Below are 7,594 nucleotides of genomic sequence, written 5' to 3'. Positions count from 1 at the left end.
GAGGTTGCTTGCGTGCGTGGAGGAGAAAGGAGGGAGACCGGCCGAGGTTGGGCGGTGTAGCAGCAGACACAGTCAGCAGAGGTCAGTGGAGCCACCGATGGTTGCGCGACAAGGTGATGGTGGCTGGTGGTGCTTCGCAAAACAGAAAGTCTGTGAGGAGGAAAGAAATAACACGAAAGAGAGAGAAAGAAGGTGAGAAGGGAGGGGAAGCTTACCGGACGGCGATGCCGGTGGTGGTTGCAGGTGGCTGGTGGCAGCGGCGCAACAGGCGGCGACGAAACAAAGAGGGCCGGTTTGGGTGTTCCTGGTTTACGTGAATAGTGAAGGAGAGAGTGTTTGATGCTTTTTTTTTCTTTTGTTTTGTTTTTACGTAAAATTGAAGGAGAGGAAAGGGATTTGTTTTGGGTTTTAATACTTTGGGCTTCACCCAATTGGGCTAGAAATATGATTGAAGTTGTTTGGATCCACAAATGGTTGGGATTGTTTTTCCGAATTCAACGAGTTTTCCTAATTTAAATTCTTTTCAACATAAAATTCTAAAATTATTCTTGATTGCACAAACCGTTAAAATATTTAGAATATATTTAAATAAAATTTAATATACATTAAATATGTAAATATAATAAGTTTCAAAAATCGTTAAATATTTAGAACGTACTTAAAATAAAATAAATATACGTTAATTATATATTTATTACTAAAATTCATAAATTCTATTTAAATACAAATAATATACGTTAAAATATATTAATAAAATTTATAAATTTACGGGGGATTACAATTTCAGATTTAAATGTAACACGCATCGCGTGCATATAAGACTATTTAGACATAAAGTCAAGTCAAAGGATTCTCTCGCAAATTAACATAATCTATACTAATATATTAAAAGGCGTTGAGAAAAATGGCTACGTGGCACGTAGTACTCTTCCTTTTGCGCCACATCATCCACTCACCAAATGATATGTCATATCATGGACAACCAAAAATCAATACGTACAATGAGGTTCGAACTCTGGACCTCAAGTGTGGAGGATAACTCTCATTACCATCTTAACCAACAATCATTTGTGGTTTATCTCTTCACATTAATTTATAAATGAATGTTAACATGAAGTTTACAACAACTAAACTTTTATGTGACTTTTTATTTTCTATTGACTATTTTGGAAAAAAATAATAATTAAAGAATTAGGACAACCATGAATAAACATGATGTCATAAGTCTCATAAGCATCAACTACAAAAATGCCTTTCATGACTGCATATATCTAATTTGGTGTTTGTTAATTTTGAATTACTTATTTCCACTAGAAAACAAATTATACAAATTGTAAGATGATGCGATTGAAAAATTATTTCTCATGATAAATGACTTAGTGCATGTGTTTGTGTAGTTGACGAACTTGATGAATGCTTTCACCTAATGATATACATGTATCTTATCAAATATTTTGCAATTGCTCAAGAAAAATCTAAAATTTTAACTATTCAATGTAGCAATCGGGGCATCGCCCGAGCCACACACTAGTTTATTACCAAAATGTGATTTATGCACCCGGCTACACAATGAAAATTATTAGGTGCTCCCGGGTGCATCGTACACTCAGGGACATTTTTGTGCCACTAGGTGATCCCTACCACCCTTTCTCCTCACATGTAAGGAGAAAATGCGAGAGGGTGCACACTATACCCGGGTGCATATAATATGCGTTATGTTAGAATTCCACCTTCCTTGCCTTTTAATTTTCTTATACTCCGTATTTCCTTGTATTTGTCTTATCTAAGCTTTCTAGGACTTTTCTTTTAAGTTTACAGGCTTTAGATAAGATTATTATGTTACTGTCATTCCAATGTTCACTGACAGTTTTTAGCTAATTCAAAATAAACCTCTATGATGGGTATGAACCAATACCTCTCACCATAAGTTGCATTTGCTTAATCACTAGCGTTGTTGTAAGCCTTTATATATATTGTGTTGTAGCTTATTTTTAAGCTTTCTAGCCTCAACAAAGTCTCTCGAACAGATACACTCGCGTCGTCAGCCCCACTTATGGTTGTTGTGCACAAACAAGTGCCCGATCGGCGCCCGCGTCTCATTTTTGTCTCCAACAGACAAGAGCGCCCCTTCTCAGAAACCTTGCTCGCTCGTGCTTCACGAGCCCTTTGAATTCGTTCCGCACGAGGCTTGAGTGCCTACTTCCCAATAGGTAGGAGCGCGCCGAAAACATTTCAGACCGTTACAGTTGGTATCAGAGCCAAGGCTCAAATCAAGAGACCCAAGGAAGCACATTAAGATGAAATCGATCCTAGAAAGACTTGCCTGGCTGGAGGGCAAGTCAGAATCATGTACGCAGAAGCAAGATAAGCGGATCGACGATCTCGAGGCTGGCGTCGAAGAATTGAAAATAGAAAGAGACTCATTCGCGAGCTCCTCAACTATGTACAAGGGACGGTTGATGACTTGCAGGACAAGTGATCTATTCTGATGCGTGCTAACAGAGACATTAGTAGTGGCGATACAAGCTGAATCAAGCCACCCAAGCCTCTTAACTTATATGGTGCGAGGGACTCCAAAGAGGTCGACAACTTCATCTTCGACATGGAGCAATATTTCGAGATTTGTCAACTGAAGGACAATCTGATGGTGGACACTGCAACAATGTATTTGACGGATGATGATAAACTATGGTGGCATTGTAAGTACGCCGACATCCAAGCCAAAAAAGTGGTGATTGATACATGGGAAGATCTCAAGGCAGAGCTCATAGCCCAAATTTACCCTAAAAACACATAATTCATCGCTCGGACGAAGCTAACAACCTTGCAACATAAGGCCTCCATTCGAGAGTACGTGAAAGAGTGTTCCGTGTGCATGCTCGACATTAAGGACATAATCGAGAATGATCGGTTGTTCAAATTCGTCAAGGGATTGAAGGAGTGGGCTCAGCGTGAGATCTGGCGCTTAAAAGTAGACACCTTATCAGGGGTCATTGCAGCGGCAGAAAGACTGATGGATTACTCGTCCGATAGAGCTTCCGTTCAGAAGAAGGGGAACAACAACTCAACGACGAGCACTCCTAAAAATTTAGGGAATGTTTCACAAGCTAGTTCCAATAGTGTGGGGAACAAGTACCGAAGTAGGGGAGAAGACTCGCGGAAGAATGGCAACTCATCCTCTTCCAGTAAGCTAGGGAGGAGCATTCAGGATCTTCGTCGTGGAACAAAATCCTCACTTGTATATTGTGTCGTGGACCACACAAATTGCTTGAATGCAAGCATGAGGAAGAAATTGATAGTTTGTAGAAGAAGTTGCCCGCCATGACTACCTCAGAGCTGACTCAAGAGGATGACAAAGAAGAGCCGGAGTACGGAAAAGAGGAACCCTCAAAACTGGGCGTCGTCCACATGATGTATGCCATAGGAAAAGAACCCCAAGGAGAGAAACCCCACAGTACTGACTTGATGTATGTGGAAGTCCGGGTGAATAGGAAAGAAGCCCGAGCTATGGTAGATACAGGTGTCACTCATAAACTTCATTACTGAAGGCGGAGCAAAAAGGCTCGGGTTAAAGCTAATGCATGAAGGGGGGAAAATGAAAAGTGTCAAGTCGATAGCAAGGCCCATTCACGACATTGCGAAGAACATCCCCACCAAGTTGGGAGGCTGGAGCGAACATCTTAACTTCACAGTGGCGACCATGGACAATTTCAATCTTGTGTTGGGCATGGATTTCCTGCGTGCCAGCAAAGCCGTCCCGATGTCGCACCTGGGTTCCTTACTCTTGGAAGGACAACAACCCTGCCTTCTCAAGACATGTACCCAAGGTAAAAAACGAAGAAACAAAAAGGGCATGTTCTATCAGCTATGCAGTTGGAGAAAGGGCTTAAGAGGAATGAACCTACGTTCCTCGCAACTCTGCCGATGAAAGACAATTAAACGCAAGGGCATTAAGTACTTAAAAGTGAATTATCCAAAAAAACATAAATGGATGAAACTAAATTTAATCCAAAAGAACAAGGCATAAAGTACTTAAAACGGAAAGTAATGACTTGTAAAGTCTTGAAAAATATTTCCCTTGATCAGTTTTATGGGTAAATGAACAATATTTGTATTACTCCTTTCGCCCTAGGAGATACTTCCTCCGTTCAGGAATACTCGCAAAATTTTGACTGGACACGCTTGCCAATGCACAACTTTGACCATCAATATCTTTAACTACATATTATAAAGACTTATAAAATATTAATATTTTGAAAATATATACTCCCTATATCCCAGAATACTCGCACCGCTTTCCTTATAAAGTCGTCCCGGATTACTTGTACCGTTTCTAAAAATGGCAAACTTTTATTAATATTATACTTACTCATGAACCCACGGACCCACCTATATCTCTACTCGCTAAAAAAAACATTAAAAATTGAGTCATTTTCACTATCTATATTAAACAAATACCCCACTACCCTCAAAAAAAATTGATACATTTTTCACTATCTATATTAAACAAATACCCCACCACTACTACAAAAAAGGGAATAGAGAACTGTTGAAATAGGCTTTATAGAACGCCTGAGGACCGTTATTCAGCTAAGCGATATCTATAGTTTATAGGACGGGTGGGACAGGCGTTTTGTATCCTCTGTCATAGAGGACTATTGTTTAGCAAGACCGTTCTCTATTCATTTCTTAAAATCAGAAAATAAGGAAGGAATAAATAACCGATACACCACTTAACCGTTGTGTAATGCATGAGAATAGAGGACGTTTGCGTTAGAGAACTGTTCTTTATACAAAATGGATTCTATAAAAAAAATTAACACGCGATGCCCGAGAGTGACATCACGCGTTTCAGGTTATTCAACCCCAACAATATATATTCAGTAGTTCATAGCAAAAGAAAGTATTAATATTACAATAAAATTCAATAGAGTAAATATACATTTTACAACTCCATATAAAATACTTCGTAACAGAATAACAAAGCTGCTATATGGCTATATCTATGGAGTATTGATCTTATATAACATTGAAATACAAAAATATGAACATATTATTATTACTCCCTTGAATTAATTGATTTACAATAAGAAGTAGGTAAAAAACATGAAGAATCTATTGCAAAAAATAGAAAAACGAATCTCCAAGACATCTTCCTCGTTCATGACCTCATTGTCATTTGACAAGCCTGCAATGACATCAAAGAAAATATAAAAGGAGAAACTAAAGTACAATTTATAATAACAAAACACTAATAATCAAGAACACTAAATATCAAGATTACAAATGTTATAGTCTATCATGATAGATCTAGTTAAAAAAAAGGCATTTTGAAAGACTTAAGAATTATCTAAAATGACTGATAATTTTAATATTTTTGGTTAAATAATAGTTGTCCATATAAACTAGCAACATTCATAATTAAACACAATAAATAGAACCAATTAATTTACAACTAAATACTTCGTATAAACCAATTCATAAAACCCACAACTCAAAATCATTGAACTTATATAAATTAACAACATTATTCAAAAAATGATTTGGTAAATGCAAGTTAAAAAAATAAAAGTGAGGTAATTATGAAAAACAATGAAGGTGCATGCGTACCTGAACCTCGTAGGCATTGACATCAAGATGATTAGAAATCAAGAAGAAATGTAAAGAAATCAATGTTAATGAGAAAAGCTAAAATTTGGCACTTTCTTCTTTTCCAGCTCTATACTTATTAGATTGAAAACCTGGAGAAAATTCAATAAGATATAGATTAATGAAGATCATATGAGGAGGCGGTTAGTAGTGTGGCTGGATGATTGGTAGAGCAAATTGAACTTTTGAGTTTTCTAATGTGAGGGTTTGGATATAGCCATATAGGTTTTTTTTTTTTTTTTTTTTTTGACATAAGCTCAATATTGCATAAATAAAAGAGTTTACAAACTAAGGTCCTTATGGACCATTACATTTACTACAAAACAAACTAAAAACATAAATGCTAAGATAGCGTGCTCTTCTCGGTTGGTATCCCGATTGTTGAATTGACTTTGTTTACATTGCCACACTGAAAGTAGCATGCCAAAGCCTTTCTTGATGCTTTCTTTGTGGAAGACTGGGATATTGGGACAATAACTTGGAGGTTCCCTTAAGATACTGAAACAATTAAAAACCAAAGAAAGAAGTAGAAGAGTAGTAATGACACGAGCTAGTTGCAAAGGACTTGTGATTTGCTCACAAGAGGCATGAGTCACTAAAAGTGACTCAAAAGGCATGCTATTAACAGCAGCGCTAAGATATAAGGTTTTGAAAGCGACAAACACAGTCATCGCTAACCTAAAATGAGAATTAACATAAGTTAATCCCATAAACGACCTAACAACCAAGACCCATGTAAACCTGAACCCCCTCCCACACATATCTCCTTTCCTCGGCATAGCACCCAAAACAGAGCCTCCAATGTTGCTAACACTCATTCCCTCAAATTTCCTATTACCTAATCCCAACACATCTACTCCAATCTTCCAAATTAGGACATATATCCCACATAGGACTCCCCATAAACATCCATGAACTCAAAAACCCATCTTTAATTAAACCTACAACAATCTCAAATTGGTAAACAACCAACCTACACACAGAAAAGCAAACCAGAGCTATCCAAAGCAATCTACATTCAACTGCACACAACCTATGCACCCACCATAAACACATAAAAACAACCAAATAAGATAACAAACCCATAATCATTGAGGTTACTAACACAAGAGGAAATTAAAAGCCTTAAACTGAATCCCGGACCTAACCTTTACCTTTATCGGCAAGATCGGGATTTTCCCGACACTACAAGACGACGGCGATTAGGAAACCTTTAGAAAACAGAGACTTAATTCCCAAATACCAAGAATACAACCCAAACCAGAAAATCTATCCCAAACAATTAAACCCTACCCCTAAAAATTAACCTTTACCTGCAAATAAACACCGGCGGCACTTTACCTTTACCGATGATAAAAGCGGCGGCGATTAGGTGGTAGGTGGAATAGATTAGGTTGAAATTCTGGACCAATAACCTCCGAAACGGATGAGCCTAAACCCTAGCTTGGTTGGATGGCGGCGCAAACAGAAGAAGCACACTAAAACAACTCCGAATTAAAATTTACCAGATCCGGTGAGAAGAAGCACACTAAGAGGAGGTAGAAGCTTCTCTTTCGACCAAGCTTGACTCCGTCTTCTTCTTCCCCGCCAGAAACACGAAGCTACACCGCTAGCAATAGGGTAGCAGGCTCGCCGGCGGCCGATTAACGAGTCGTGGCCACCAGCGAGCCGGCTAATGTGGCGGCTAGGTTTAGGGTTTTTGTGGGTTTTCTTTGAGAGGAAAAACTAGAGAGAGAAAGTCTTAGTTTTTCCTGTGGATGATGTAAAGTCTTAAGAGTTGCCATATAGGGTTTTCATTTGAAGGGAAAGGGATTAAAAAATCACCAACCTTCTGCAGTATACTCCGAATCTCCTACTGATTTTTTTTTCTTTGTAAAAGATATTAAACGTTTGTCTTAGAACAGCGTTGTGTATGGTAGATATTATATTTATGGAATTTTTGTCA

The sequence above is a fragment of the Spinacia oleracea genome, chromosome 2, assembly GCF_020520425.1.
Source record: "Spinacia oleracea cultivar Varoflay chromosome 2, BTI_SOV_V1, whole genome shotgun sequence".
NCBI classification, from domain to species: Eukaryota; Viridiplantae; Streptophyta; class Magnoliopsida; order Caryophyllales; family Amaranthaceae; genus Spinacia; species Spinacia oleracea.
The sequence above is the reverse complement of the archived record's forward strand: the minus strand, read 5'-3'. Positions refer to the sequence as shown.